Below are 16,855 nucleotides of genomic sequence, written 5' to 3' on the forward strand. Positions count from 1 at the left end.
ATCACTTCACTGAGTGAAGAACAAGCACGTTTTAACCAAATATGCACAGACACAGACAGTCAAGGTAAAGTGAGACTTCTTGTACGTGCATGAGCTGCCTTGTTCTAATGCTTTTTTCTATCAGCTGTGCTATTCGGAGGACAAGTGAATATACAGTATTATACAGTGGAATCTCGGTTTGCGAGCATAATTCATTCCAGAAATGTGCTCGCAATCCAAAGCACTCGTATATCAAAGTGAATTTCCCCATAAGAAATAATGGAAACTCAGATGATTCGTTCCACAACCCATAACTATTCATATTAAAATGATTAATACAAAATATAAAGTAAAAATACATGAAACAAATTAACCTGCACTTTACCTTTGACAAGAATCATGGCTGGTGTGAGTGAGTTTCTAAACTTCTGTGGGATTCCACCCAATGGGACGACATGCAGAAGAGCTTCCCAAAGCAATCGCAGGCTCCCAGAGCTGTAGCAGTTGGAAGATCGCAGACATGCTATAAGTGCCTGCCATCGATGGGTAATACAAGGAACAAGGAACATTATAAATGTGGAGGGCACAGTATTACTTGGCCACTAACCTGGCCATGACCCTGCCTGACTGCTGTGTCTGTGTATAGGAGAGCGGCAGATCCCGCTACAATAAATAACCGTGCTGTTCCTGTTTTAAGCTGAATAAATGCTGCTGTCACTAAAGTACTTAGACTCAGCTTCTTGTTTTGGGGTGCAAGACGGGGACTCACACATTACAACACACACATGTGGTCACAATGCTATAGTAAACAGTATACGCTCGTAAGGATGTTGACTATACGAGTGAGGCACGCCAACTGATGATTACCCACAATCTCACAGCGAGAAAGAGAGAAGAACCATCAGCTCAGTTGTGATCACGTGATGCTCGGCAGACAAAGTGTATATGTACTACTCGTATTGCAAGACTTCACTCATTTATCAAGTTGAAATTTATTAGAAATTTTAACTCGTCTTGCAAAACACTCGCAGACCAAAGTTACTCGCAATCCAAGGTTCCATTGTACTGTTAGTGTACAGGATATCTCATCACTGTAAGTAGTTTGCACTGTTCAGACATACATGTTACCTACTGTAGGTATCGGCTTCAAAAGCTTTGTTGTGAAAAACTTGAAACTTTGTATTATTTGTGCATCTTTATTTTGTAAAGATGTTATTTATTTTTACTCATTTTCTTTATTTTATTATTAGGAAAAATCAGAAATTGCACATTATTTTATATTTTGTCTGTCTTATTACATCATTTCTAAAAAATAAATCATTTATTATGATCAAACAGTTACTCAGTACTTGAGTAGTCTTTTCACCAAATATTTTTTAATCTTATTTGAGTAATTTTTTGGATGACTACTTTTTACTTCTACTTGAGTAATATTATTTTTTAGTAACGCTACTCTTACTTGAGTACGATTTTTGCCTACTCTACCCACCTCTGATAAAGACACAAGAGAGTCTGCAGAGTGCATTATCCCTTCAACACACAAAGGCATAAAGAGTGAGCAAATGAGTGCTTCACCCCCTTTAATACTTTAACATGTGCAGCAGAATGCTACATCCCTTACATACATGCAAATACACCAGTGCGTGAAGCAGAATGTATCACCCCTTCCAAACATTTAAACACAAATTGGTGGGTTGCAGAGTGCTTCAACTCTCCTCCAGAAATGCACCAAGGGTTCATCACTTTTATAAACATACTAGCTGTGTAAGCCCGTGTTGTAAAAAGCTTGGGGGCCTAGAAACTATTGAAATCGTCAGATAAAAATTGAAATGTAGAGATGTCAGGTAAGTGAAAGGAACTACTCTGAGTGTATCTCTACTAGGAGGATTCGTTTTGCTGACGTGCTCACCTCTCTTATGTATTAGCGGTGGGTGGAAAAGTAAAAGGGTTACTGTTTTGCCAACGTGCTCGCCTCATTTGTGTATTAGCGGCTAAGCCAGTGTCTCTTTCTTTGGAGGTTTTGTTTTACTGACATGCTGGACTTGCTTGTGTATTAGTGGCTAAGCGACCGTCTTTCTTCAGAGGTTTTGTTTTGCCGACGTGCTTGCATCGCTTGTGCATTAGCGGCTAAGTGACTTTGTCTTTCTTCAGAGGTTTTGTTTTGCCGACGTGCTCGCCTCGCTTCTGTATTAGCAGCTAAGCCAGTGTCTCTTTCTATGGAGGTTTTGTTTTATTGACATGCTGGCCTCGCTTGTGTATTAGCTGCTAAGCGAGTTTTCTGTTTCCTTACCCCAATTGCACTTCTCACTTCCGGGCCAGACAGACACACTTCCATGTGTAGATGTTTATATACAAGACACAAAGGCTTGGGGAACTGTAGCACGCCACAAAGCATCCATAGACACATACATACATATGCACATAATGTAAATGGGAAGCCTGAGCAATGCAATAGGGCACCAGTGCCTAGCCACGCACAAAATTGCCAAAACTTTTATTCACCATGAAGACAATCATGCAGATTGTAATGAATTGTATGACACAGTTTTTTGTTTGTGAGTGAGATTGTTCTCCACTGGGCTGCAATGCCTGGACTGAGCAGTTCTGTTCTGAACGTAAAACAGTATAATAAATGTAGACCTATTCTATTGTTAAATATTATGATAATTATGATAAATTTCTGAATATATATCGGGTAAACCAAAACCACTACATTCATGACTGCAGGTGTACTGTGAAACACAGAGCAGTGGTATATTCATTATGTGGGTCTGGAGCACAGGGTACATTTTTCTCTTGAATTAATTAATTCACTTCTGCACAAACGTCTCCCCAATTTATCTTCAGGTCCCTCCTTACTCACACATCAGCCCTAACAACATTTCCTTTGGCAAAGATGAAGCTGCGCTAACACATCTGCACATATTTAATACAATAAAATAAGAGTAGGAAACCCACAGTGATGTCCTCACCTGACAGTTTCTGTTGGTGTGGAAGTCAAGTGGTGCTCTTTTATTCTCATCAAAGACCACCCACCCCACTCACTTGCTCACACACACACACACACACACACACACTGTATTTCCAATCATGGCATGATGTGTAAAGCTACAATGCGCACAAAAAAGAACAAAGATTTGAAACGGATTAAGAAAATCACTTCTTCCTAGAAATGAGCCCAGCCACATGGATGCCGGCAGAATGTCGATGTGGCTGGATGGTTCGTCTAGCACAGGTGCTTCTGGCCAGGGCCGTGCTGTTTCAAGTTGGAAATTGTATTCTGTGTTCCACTCTTATTTCTGGCAGCTTTAAAATATCTCCACATTAATATAGTCAGAGAGCAAAGCATCAGCTAGGACTGAAAACAAAAGTGAAAAGAAGTGGCAGGCAGAGAGCTGGGCCATCTCACAAACATTCTCATTTGCAGTTTCTCCAAAGTCATGGGGCTGGACAGTGGATTATCACACAAGCACAAATCTCATTATGCACACAAGGATGGGCAGTAATCAGCATGGAAGGAGCCACTGGCCGAAAGGCTCAGAGACAGTAATGAAGAGTGGCCACCATGGATAGAAAGGGCAGCAATATGAAATACCAATCCTGAGAAAAGGGGAGCGATAAACAATGATCACAGTATCACAGACGAGAAATGGTGGCCAGTAAGGCCAGTCCTCAGAAAATAGCCATCACAGGATACAGAAGAAAGAAGTGACTCTTTCTGGGAACAATCTCAAAGAGTAATGAAAAACAAGAAGTGACTAATACTGAAAGTTAGCTTGCCAGTGCCTCACGGAATGCCCATACATGCTGGAAAATAACTTCAAACGAAGCGGAGAAACTATTATTTATGCGATTGCCTGAAAATAGATACATAAAGACCCAAGAGTGAGTAATGCAGAGTGACCAGTTTAGAGAAATCATCTGGCAACAGAATTCTTGGGGTGAATTTTAAGTGAGAAATGGATTAAGTTCAAGGTATGGACACAGGAGTATCACAAGACAGACAGGGAATTTAAAAAGAGCTCTGAAGGACGACTAGTACTGTAAATGGAGAGGGCCAGTATGCACAGAGGTATTTGTATAATGTAAACCAGTAGAGGAACAAAAAAAATCACAAGTAGAGATCTGAGCCTCCAAAAGTGGTAAGTGCTGGTTCTGCAAAGCTGCGATAAACCAATTGCCATCATGAATGAGGCTCAGAAGCATAGACAATGACCAGTATGGATGGAGCCACTTGCTAAATGTGTACCATACAAGATGGAGTGTAACGAGGAGTAAATCAGTATGGACAGTTCACCCTTGGAAAGGGTTCATGGGAGGAAGAATGACTGTGGGTGAACAATGTGGACAGGACACTCCCAAGAATATCTTTATAAGAGAAGTGACATAGGGAGGAAAAGCCTGATAGGATAGTGGCCAGTTTGAATAAAATCATATGGGAACAGCCTGATAAGAGACAACAAGAATGACTAATATAGTGAGATGTTGAAGATCGCACTTCCAGAAGATGTCTTGTAGATATCAGGCCCTCACAGAATCCTCTTCATACTCAGAAGGCAGGGCCTTTTTTCTCTGGTCAGCAATAACCAACTGTAATCAGATTTTTCTTAAATTGCTTCTACCTCTGGCCACTTTGGAGATTTAGAGCTGTCGGCTTTATTGCTTTCTAGCCAGAGGAATGATTTGCCTGTTCCCTGTCCCTACAGTATTGGAGTTCTCCATTTAATCAGTTACTCTTTGGTCACCATTCATCTTGCTGTCTTCTGGACTGTCCACTGCTGATAGCGACTAACTCAATACCCTCATTGTGGAGCTCCCACTCATGTATCGGCTCATCTGGGGAATATCCCATCATGACTAAGAACTGCCAAAGCAGCTTTTGCAAGTTGGTAGAGATGGAAGAAGTGATAGGGGTCAACCTTATGTATTGACAAGCATGGGTTAAACCCAAAAACAAAGCTGCTGAAAATGCAAGACAGGCAGTATGGATGGTCACTTGAGAAAAGCCTGACAGGTGAGTGACCAGTCTGGACAGTCATGTAAGAACTGGGAGGCAGGCAAGAATGAGTTAATCATTCTTAAAGACGGCACTCCCAGTCTGGCTCCCGCCAGACCATCCCAGCTTTCCAGTTTGTATCAAGAGGCTCTCCGTCTGTGCAAAGAGACAAAAGCTGAGAAGAAAGCATGCAGGATACATGAGGGGCCGTCTGGAAGTCAAACTTCAGGCGAATCAAACAAGATAATGAGCTGTTTTGTGTGCGGCAAGCAGGGAGACTGTCCACGGGGACTTCTAAAGCAGAACAAATTACTACAGTGTGTTTGCTAATTAATTTGCTGTGAGGTGTGAATCTCTGCTGCAGCCTCTGCTAATATGGCTTCCTCCTCCTGCAAACCTGTGCTGCTGTTTCAGGCCATCGCAGCTGCTGAAGCTGCTTCTCTCAATTCCTGTCTACATGATGAAACTCATTTTAACAGTTAGTCATCAGTCTTTTTATAGCACCTTTCACAATGACAGATAGTGCTATAACCCTTTTATATAAACAGAATAAAGGTAAAGCATGAGAGTCAGGGACTGAGTTAAAATTTAGTCTAATTAGATCTACTGCCTTGATCAAAAGATGCTTACATGCATCTCTCCCACCTACAGTATGTGTCCTATAGTTTTTTGCTCTCACATAATCTCTGTTATATCCTGTCAATAATGAAAGAGTATCCCACCAATAAAAGGATATGTACAATGCTATGCACATGAAAGATAACCCACAGTATGTCGCCAATTAGAAAAGCTCTCGTTACCATTGAGACATCTTAGTGTGCCACCTCTACGGCATCTGCCCAACATGTAAAGTATTGTTGGGCAACCAGTGCGCCTTGTAAAATGTTTAAAATTGCTAGTGTTTTTGAACTTTTGGTTGATTAAAAAGATAATGTTTAAAAAAATATATTTTATGTTGGAAAAACAGATAACGGAACACTTACGGAAATGAAGTCTAAGAAATGCGAGAGACTTCAAATGATCGACAAGGAAATGCGCGTCTGTCTTTCGAAAATTGATCTTCGCATCAATCTCATATGTGCTGAAAAACAATCAAAACTTTCACATTAATTAAATTTAAGATTTATCCTTTGATTTCTTTATTAATAAAATGTCTTTCAAACTTGTAAAATTAACTGCTTTTATTGGCGATTGTCCATAGATTGTGTCGTCACGACTTTATTTATGGGCAGTCCCTAAGGTGTGCCGCGAAAGAAAATTTTTGGACTTAGTGCGCCACAACTCGAAAAAGGTTGCCTTTCACTGATGTAAAGTGTCATACTGTTCTGTCTGGCAGTGACCCTGCACAGCATTGACTCAACAAATAAAGCCCCACTGAATCAGGTGAATCAGAGCTTCTCCACTGTATCTGTTGTGACAGTAGGGGGCGCTAGTGCTCCCTTCAACCCTCAGGTACGACTCCAGACACCGGATAAAAGTCCAAGTCTTTTTATTTTCATTTAACAACAATGTGCACAAAGCACCCTCCACACTACTCATAAATTACTACAATAACCAATACAGTACTCCTAATAAACTCTCCTCCTCACCCAGACACTTGCTCCTTGACCTCCCAGCTCAGTTCAGTGTCTGGACTGGCCCGTAGTCCTTTTATAGCCCCTGACCCGGAGGTGTTCCTGCCCAATTAAGTCCACAGTTCTTTATTACTTCCGGGTCAGGGTAAACAGTCCTTTTCTTCAACCCGGGAGCACGTCATTCCTTCCTGTCATGTGACTGTGATGTACTCCCGGGTTATAGGGCACACAAGAGCCCATGAGCCCCCCTACAGCGACTCCCGGTGGTCCCCAAGGTATCCAGCAGGGCTGTGTAAAAACACTACATAGTCCATGAGGCCCTGCTGGAACTCGGGGCACGATCCTGCTGTCGGGAGAGCTCCTCCTGGCGGCCTGGGGGTGAGGGCTGGAGCACGAAGCCGGCAGTCCTCCACACTGTCTAACAGCTACCCCAGCCATCTTGCAGGTTAGTGATCCTTTAAACCATCTAACCAACAAGCAGAGCCCCACTGCTTTCTAGTTATTAGTGATGCTCCACGGCATCTACCAGACACATGAATCCCCATTGCTATCTATCTATCTATCTATCTATCTATCTATCTATCTATCTATCTATCTATCTATCTATCTATCTATCTATCTCATATAGTGCCTTTCATATCTATCTATCTATCTATCTATCTATCTATCTATCTATCTATCTATCTATCTATCTATCTATCTATCTATCTATCTATCTATCTATCTATCAGAAATACTTCACTGCATCTTCCTGGCAAGTGTTAAAGAAGTCTCTTTGTTAATGGACCTCCATAGCATCTAATCAAAAATAAGGTTACATTCCGTCTTACTTACGCTCCTCCTAAAATTGAGTTATGTCCTCTTTGCACAAATTGATTAACAGTATATTCCCATCAAATGAGGCTGTGAAGTTGCTTGTATTTGGCTGCTACTCTGAGACCTCCATCTAATAATTCAAGGTACAAAGTAATGCACCCCAGAAGAGATGTTCAACCACATCTGTCAAGTAAGTAAAATATGACGGTAACCTGCTCATAGTATGAATGATGCTCTACATTAGCTAATCAATAATTCAACCTCACCTATCAGAGGGTCTCCATAATATCTACCCGACATGAGCTCCTACCTATCAACAATCTGTCAAACAAGTACCACAGTGGTCTGCCTGCTAGTGAAGCTCCACAGCATCTGTGCCACTAATCAGTATGCTTCTTAAGGCAATCTGTGTCCTCCATGTGCAAAACGTATATCATTGACTCCAAACAGAAAGTTATAAACTTTCTTGCCATATTCCCTAATGCATAAGTGATTCTTCAGAAGAATGTATCTATGGGACATATTCAATTTTATCTACTGAGTTTATAAATTACTAGCTGTGCTACCCTGTCTAAGTTGGGATGAAATCTAAGTAATCAATGTAGACCTCAGTGTTAAGTTTTTCAGTGCACCATGCAGTGCTTTTGTCTCTGGTATATGCCTTTTGGTATGGGATTTGTATTGTAAAAGCAGTGTTAATGTTTGTGATGCACCATCTGCAGGAATGACAAAAGCAATTCATTTATTTCTACAATGTTAGGGATCTTTTGAATGATAGAGATGTAGCATGGGACACACAGACAGTCACACAGGCGCTTACCCATTTGTTAAGGTTGATTATAGCATTCTCTAGTATCAGGCATGCTCTGCAACATCTAACCAATAAATAAAGCTATGTTGGTTCCTACCTTTAGGAACTGTTACACATCTACTCAACAAATGTTGCTCCATAGCTTTCCACATATTAGTAGGACCATATATACTCGTGTTTTAATTTCTCCCATGGGCTTGATTTTACCGTATAATTTCTGGTATTTTATAATGTCGGTCATATAAGTCGAATGCGGAAAACTCACGCTATTGATCCAAGAGATTATGATATTCTTAACGCCCACCTGAGAGAGTAACCACGGAGCACACAGCCTTTTTTTTTCTATGTATTGTGCCTACGTGACCACACGGTAATACCTGAACTATTATGAAGCAACGTTTGCACTGATTTGAGTTTTTTGTATCTCACACCCTCATACACCTTTATCTTAAGAGCATCCCTTATCTACGGTGGAGTGTACGATCAAAAGAGAATATGAAGCTGGTTTTAAATTAAAAGTCGTTGAAGGGGCAAAAGAAAAAAAGTCTAAGTGTCGTATTTTTGAACGAGCGTACTGTATAAGTCGGGGTCTGATTTTATAATCTATTTTTTGAGTTTCAAGACCCGACTTATACACAAGTATATACAGTACGGTAATAATATAGTGCAACTCAATACAAAATAATAGTTAAAATAACAACTAAAAAGGTTATTAAGTTATCATGTAGGATAGTTGTAAATTAAAAAAAAAGTTCAAATTAATTCCTCGCAGTTAGAAGACCAGGGTTCGCTTCCCGGGTCCTCCCTGCGTGGAGTTTGCATGTTCTCCCCGTGTCTGCGTGGGTTTCCTCCCACAGTCCAAAGACAAGCAGGTTAGGTGAATCGGCGATCCTAAATTGTCCCTGGTGTGTGTGTGCCCTGCTGTTGGCTGGCACCCTGCCCGGGGTTTGTTTCCTGCCTTGCGCCCTGTGTTGGCTGGGATTGGCTTCAGCAGACCCCGTGACCCTGTAGTTAGGATATAGCAGGTTGGATAATGGATGGATGGATAGTTTAAAACGCAATTAACATTTAGGAGAGACATTAAAATTTTTATTACAATTATTTATTTTAGGTTAGTCGTAATTGAAAAAATGAAAGTATATATTTGTTGCTTGAGGTCAATTTAAAGGGCAATGTTTCGTTAACTTTTCATTCATTTCTCATAGGTGTCTATATTGACTGTGGTCTTTCCTATGTTTTATTTCATCATTGTATGATACACTATGCATGTTTGTAACATTTCCCTAATTTTCATCCCCACACAGCTCAAAAACTCAACCCAAAAATTATAAGGCATAGGAAATTTTTATTCACGCCAGAGACTTTGAAATGTGAGCTAACGCAGTACAGCAATTTGAAACAATGTAGCAGTTTATATTTTTAAAAGATTTGCGGTAATCTGTCATGGAACAACTCTAGAGAAGAACATAACAGTGGTTACCCAGACCTCTTTGCTGGTTACATAGGGGTGCCCATAACTGAACCCAAAAGTGTTGTTGGCCCACCATTGATCACACCTCCAACGAAGAGCAAAATCTCGGTTTTGGGAGGGCCAAGTCTCATTCTCACAAAGAATACTAAAGGGCTGTGCAGAAATGCAGACCCTCAGAGGTGGCTCAAGGGTTTATTTTTTGCTTCCCTCCTTCGGCTTACTTTATTGTTTTGTTGAACAGATGATGACACAGTAAAATGTCATATGTTAGTTGTCACTTGAGGATACAGTTAGCTAACTGTAGATCTTTGTGAGGTCTGCTAGTATGTAAAGCCATAGAAATGAAAGAGTGTGCCTTACCTTTTCACATCCAGCAGTTATAGATAGATAGATAGATAGATAGATAGATAGATAGATAGATAGATAGATAGATAGATAGATAGATAGATAGATAGATAGATAGATAGATAGATAGATAGATAGATAGATAGATAGATAAGTGTGAAAGTCACTATATAATAGATAGATAGATAGATAGATAGATAGATAGATAGATAGATAGATAGATAGTGTCAGGGATGCCAGGGGCAACGACCCGGCCGGGACGCCTGGAAGGACCGGAAGAGGGTCTACACCCGCCATGGATCATGTGGGGGCCACCATCCTGGTTGGTTTGGGGGCCACGGGTAGAGGGCTTGGACCCGTGGTCACCGCTAGGGGGCACCCCAATGCCTTGGGGACCCTGGACCTCAGCACTTCCGCCACACCAAGAGGAGCAGGGACACCCGGAGAGCTTCCGGGAGAGCAGCTGGCACTTCCGCCACACTGGGGCGTGTCCAGGGAGGAGTGCCGGGAAACACCTGGAGCCCATCCGGGATGAAATAAAAGGGGCCGTCTCCCTTCATTCAAGGCTGGAGTCGGGTGGAAGCAGGACAAAGCAGAAGATAGAGTGGAGGCGGCCCGAAGAGAAGGCATTGTGTGGCCAGGACTATGTGGGGGTTTGAGTGTGTGCACTTTTGAACTTGTAAATATAGTTGTAAAATAAACGTGTGGTGGTGATGAACAACACGTCTGCCTGTCTGTGTCCGGGCCGCATCCACAATAGATAGATAGATAGATAGACAGACATGTGAAAGGCACTATATGATAGATAGATAGATAGATAGATAGATAGATAGATAGATAGATAGATAGATAGATAGATAGATAGATAGATAGATAGATAGATAGATAGATAGATAGATAGATAGATAGATACTTTATGACCCTGAAAGCAATAGAGAAGAACAGATGTGTGGCACTTCTCACATCCAGTGTGTGTGTGTGTGTGTATGTGTCTGAATCAAACTCTTTCACCTTCACCTTAAAGCCACCTACTCCTCAATGTGCCATCCATAAACTGCAAAACTCACATCAGTGTTCTGAAAAACAACAGGAATGGGCGTCTTGTTATAAGCTACAGAGATGCCCACATTGCTCTTCATAGCCATGGGCAGTCAGTCAAAGTGGGATTGCCCGATCTGCAGGCCTGCAAAGCACTGACAAGTTAACAAGATTCAACAGCCTCAAGGACAAGAGAAATGTACGACTCCAGAGGCGCAAATTAGATTTCACAAAAAATACCCTTTTTTTTCTCTTTGTCTCACCTCGCTGAGAGGTCTGGGGCCAAGAAGGTCACTCATTACCCACCACAGGGTTTGAATTTTCTATCTAGAAGCCCTGCATGGTCTGAAGCTCTACAGCAAATGGGACATGCCAAGTAGAAAAGGATTTTTTCTTCTTTTTCAGAAAGAGATTCTCCTCCCGAGCCCCCTAGTGTTATTTATGACCCTCCAGCCTGGAAGTGAAAAGCCCATTTATAAACTGCAGTGTTTTAATCTCCCGAAGCATCAAAGCCTCTCTTTTCAGAAAAAAAAGAAAAAATTTTACTGAAAATTAAGACACAGTACAATGGCTCCTCAAGAGAAAGGAAAGACAAATGGGCAAAGGTTTTTAGACCTCATCTGTGTGCCCAGTGGTTCATCACAAAAAATCTAAATTGGAACCCTCCAGTGCTGCCACCCAGCTGCCACAGCGGTAAACTGCAGCAAAACTAAATAACAGAGCCACCAGCGAAATAAAAGACAGAGGGGTCGCCCGAAGGTACCTCTTACTATACGTGTGTGAAGTATAATTGAGGGGCCACCAGTAGACTGACCTCTGACTGGACTCAAAGAGTAGAACAAGCGTTCTTTAAAGCAGACAGCAATGAGCTCAGTGCACAGGGGCTTGCATGTGCTCAGAAATCTGCTTCTCTCTTTCCTAAGTACATGCATATTTAATAGTGACAGAAAGGCAGAGAATTGTTTATAACATGGTAAAACATTTACAAGCTCAATAATTCATAAAAAAGTAAAGCAGTCACGGCCTGCATGGTGCAGCCTCCCCTAAGCCTCACCGCTATTAATCAAAGCGGTGGCCTGTCTGCAATTAAAACCAAGCTGAACAGTCACACTCTGGTCACACGTTGAAAAGATGAGCCAGCAAAAGACACGAACAGCTTCACTTGTCAAAAAAGTTACCTCCAATGCCCCCAGCACAGTAAAAAAAAAAAAAATAGAAGGCGAATGAATATAAGGAGTGCCCCTTAAGGGAGTGAGGGCTGATAAAAATGGCTGCCATCGTCTGAACTTTACAAATCAGCCTACAGGATGAGCCATTCTCAGACTGTTTTCAGTGGGATTTCTGCCAGTCCTTTGACACCTGGAAACCTTTCAGAACAACCTGGGGGCACCCTGCCTGCAGCTTGCCGATGGCCATGGCTATGATGAACAGCAAGTCAGAGAAAGACAGCGAAATGAGGAATCAAAGAATCACATCTAAGCTGGGTGAGTTAGGACCAACAGGGTGTTTTCAACTTCATTATTCTTCATAACAAAAAATGACAGTCACGTGCAGGGCTCCTTCTTTTCCTTCTTCCAAGCTTACATGGTGCACACTACTGTGATTTTACTAGTGTTAGTGCCCTCGCTGTTGTAAGGTGTCAGGTTTGATCCCCAAGCTGACGTTCACCATCTGAGTGAGGTTTAGACATTCTACCAGTGTTCAACAGAATATTAGGTTAAGGATCCCATTATTTTTGTCCATGCCCTTTTCGTTTTTCGTTCTTGTTATTATTTTAAATATTCTGTTGCATGAAAACTCTAAAAGAAAGTCTGATTTTTGTTAAATACAGAATAAACAATGATGAGTTCCAATTACTTTTGTCAGTTTCAAGTTATTTCAGAGACGATTGTGGGTTCTTCGGTTTTCACGGAGGGATACCGAAATTTGTCCAAGTCTGCGATAGTAGCTTCATGATGGCCCTCCATCATTTAAACTTAAAAACAGGATGAATCTTCTAAAGAATAAGGGTTTTTCATTAGCACAATATTCTCCATTCAGGGGCAACTGGGTGACATTCGGTGAAAAGACAACTTGGCGACAGACAACTCTGCGAAAACACAAGTGAGCGACAGACAACTCAACAAAAAGACAACTCGGCGAAAGACAACTTGGCGAAAAGACAACTCGGCGACAGACAACTTGGCAAAAAGACAACTCGGCAAAAGACAACTTGGCGAAAAGACAACTCGGCGACAGACAACTCGGTGAAAACACAAGTGGGCGACAGACAACTCGACAAAATGACAACTTGGCGACATCCTTTACCAGTTAGGTAATAGTTAGGTTCAAAGAGATTTTTTAATGATATTTAAATGACAACGTAGAGCGCCAGAAAACCCACAGAATCACCTGCTTTATGAGAGTCCCAATACGTTGAGAGTAAAGATATTCCTTACGCTATACTTGCAGGTCACCTTTTGTATTCTAAATATTGTTATCATACGATTACAATCAATACAATTTAAATAAAGGATTAGTAATTGTGTAAGATAGAGTTTGTTCCATCTGTAGAATAAAGTTTGTTTGTCAATTATATAAATTTATTTTCAACATTTTAAATCACGTTGTCATTTAAATATAATTAATAATTTTTTTTAAACCAACTATTACCTAACTGGTAAAGGATGTTGCTGAGTTGTATTTTGCCAAGTTGTTTCTTCGTCGAATTGTCTTTTGCCGACTTGTTTTTCGCCGACATGTCTTTTCGCGGGGTTGTCTTTCGCCGAGTTTTTTTTTTTTGCGGAGTTATCTTTCGCTGAGATGTCCTTTCTCCAAGTTGTCTTTTCACCAAGTTGACTGTTGCCCACCGAACCGATATTCTCATCTAGCTGATGCTCAGAAGCATTGCATTTAAAATGTAAATTAACAATTATTGATGTCAGGGATAGAATATCTAGTCACTCAACAAGAAGAACGTGAAATGCTGGACAGAGAAGAGGAATGAAATGCAGGCCTGGACTGAAGGACAGGTTCTACTTTGACAGGCTAAGGAAGCCAAATCTCTTCAATCTTAAGGCTGCAAGATGACCTTTTGATGCACTTAATATTCTCCAAGATAAAAAGAATTCCTTCAGTTAAAGATTGAATTACGTGTCAGAAATTAATGGTTGCTCCACTAAAGACACGTATGGCAGAACTGGTTGAGGAAATCTGTAGCAAACTCCACAGTCATATACTTAGAGGGTCGACCCTGAGATGAGGATGAGATAGCAGTGCGGCCAACCAAGCAACTTCATAGACTTGTGTTGTTACCTACTAGATGAAGAATCAGACTGGAGAACACAAGCCTGCCAGCTCAGTTCAAATCCCTGACTGTCTCTGTGTTAACCTGCCTGTGATCCAGTTATAAAAATATGGATCACTGCAGTAAATAAAAGACACAGTCAAACTACAATATCGATGTAAAGAGCTTTTGGGAAATGTTCTATATAACATAAACATTCACACAGCCCCTAAACACTTCAACAGCAGGAACACTTGTGTCCGGGTGCCATACTCTGACTGTAGCTTTGCTTTTACTGTAAATGTCCCCTCTGCATTTGCCTTGAAATTTCAAGATCTAGGAATTGGAATGCCATCTGGAGGTAAATATTGGATTTTTGAGGAGGTGGGCAATGCAGCCCCAGTTGTATGGATTTTAAATACCATGGCCTGACAAGGCCACTACCTCAGCCCTGCAAACTTTTCTTACTTTTTATCTGGGACCATTACGAATGCCTGGAAGTCACCCAAACCAAAGAAAGCAAACTAACGGGTAAGAATTGGCAAAGAAAGATCACATTGGTACAAAGGAAAACACAAAACAATGCAGGTGGTGGACCAGTAGGCTCACTTGGGACTGTTGGTCTGCTATTTTACACATTCAAAGGGTCATTCTTTTTCTAACTTGTCCAAATAACAAACTCTTTCTCCTCTTCCCTTGTTGCTCTTCCCCTCAGCAGTTGAGCTCCTGCCCCTGACTCCACTCCTGCCTCAAGGCCTACCAGATTCGCAAGAGAGGGATTGTTATACATCACCTGAGCTCAAAATCTTTCTGCAGTATCACAATAAACTACACAGGAGGTTAACAAAGTCGTGTAGTTTATCATGCCTGGGGCTCTTTCTGGAGGCCACAGGTTCACCTGCACTCCTGAGATCCACCTAATGTTTAAAGGGATCGGCATGTCAAGGTGAACTGCCCTTACAAATATCTATTAGGGACTATGAACAAAAGGAAGGACCACCTGCTGTCTTCTAGTTGATTGCAACGCTCCTATCTAACAGGCAGTTGGTGACCATTGCCAGTGTGGTGCAAGTTCACACCTCACAAGAACTAGCTCAACTTTCAGTTCACACAGATTAAAAGGAATAAATTCACGTTCATAGTTCACCATTTCAATTCTGAACTAGTTCATGTTCAATTCATTTTGTATTTTTTAAGGAGTGAAAATACATTACCTATGAGTTAACTTTTTTCAAGTTTGCATGCCTTATGTTAGGCTATTACAGTGTTTTTGAATAAAGTACAATAATTATGAAAACTTCTTTATTTAAATAAATTGAGTTATGCCCAGCAACAAATACGTATAACCATATATGCTAATATCCTTCCGGTCAAAAAAGAAATGAAATAGATGGCAGTATACATATAAATTAACGCTCTATGACACAAATGGCGACAATGGAACCAGCGTGTAGGTGGACTAACCGATTACGCTGCCAGTCAAAATTCATGTGATATATTGCATGTCCAATGGGGAAAAATATAATAAACGTTTTCCTAGAAGTGAAAGCGAAGCTTCATCATGTGCTCGTGTCAGCAAGGGTGCAGCTTAAGCACAAGCAGGCAGACACAGACAGCGCTAAAATTATTTTCTGTTATTTTTTCCAAATACAAATAAATGGCAAAACAATTTGTACGAAATTAATAAATTAAATTAAAAATCCACTATTTGTGCTAATCTGAATATCGTATTCAGCTCCACTCCCCTACATTACAAGGTAAGGCAAAACGTTTAATCCGGATCTAAACCAGATCCAGAATGTCACGTAAAACTGAACAAACTCACGTTCAAGTTCTTCACTTGCAAATACGTTACGTTAAGTTCACCGTTCTTAGAAAAATGAGCTGGCACAATGAACACGCTCTTTTGAACTGGTTCATGCACAACACTGACCATTGCTGTTCCATTGCACGTAATCCCAGGGGCCATCGATACTATCAATATCTCTAGCACTCCATCAATGCAGCAACATAACTATTTGGCCTCGTAGGTTCTTCTGAGAATCTCATAGCACCCTCTGTCGGTTTCTACAGCTCTTACCCTTACACCATATTGTCAAACAGAGTAACAATCAAGTTATCAAGTCATCCGGTTAACAGCACTCACAACACGGCACATAGGGGTGTGAAGTGACAGACTTCCAAACATCTTGATCCTTGAATGCCACTAAAGCAAAAAATATTTAGAATGAAATATACGTATACGACTCAATCTGCTTCCAATTCTTTTGCTTAGATGTCACTAAGAGCCTGACAAGAATCCACAAAACGTAAGTCATACCTGTAAACAGCACCAGAGTGCCATCCTTTTCTCAGTAAATATCAGTCTGAAGTGTTTTTTCTACTTGATTCAAAACTTTTGGAGTAATGGCATCATTGTGTGAAATAGCAATGAACCAAACAAAGCAGAAATCCCATCCACTTGACTCAAGAAAATCACAAGATTTGACATTTGAGTTATAGACGTGTGCCATAAAATTTGCCTCAACAAAGCCTGGGCTACGTTACCAGATTCTATCAC

The 16,855-nt window shown here is 41.0% G+C and overlaps 1 protein-coding gene across 11 annotated transcripts in view; it reads right to left on the reverse strand.

The window, feature by feature from the left end:
- Positions 1–16,855, reverse strand: part of ptprt (protein tyrosine phosphatase receptor type T) — a 612,567-nt gene that overhangs the window by 381,663 nt on the left and 214,049 nt on the right. The window lies entirely within an intron of this gene.

This window comes from Polypterus senegalus, chromosome 14 (genome assembly GCF_016835505.1).
Source record: "Polypterus senegalus isolate Bchr_013 chromosome 14, ASM1683550v1, whole genome shotgun sequence".
NCBI classification, from domain to species: Eukaryota; Metazoa; Chordata; class Cladistia; order Polypteriformes; family Polypteridae; genus Polypterus; species Polypterus senegalus.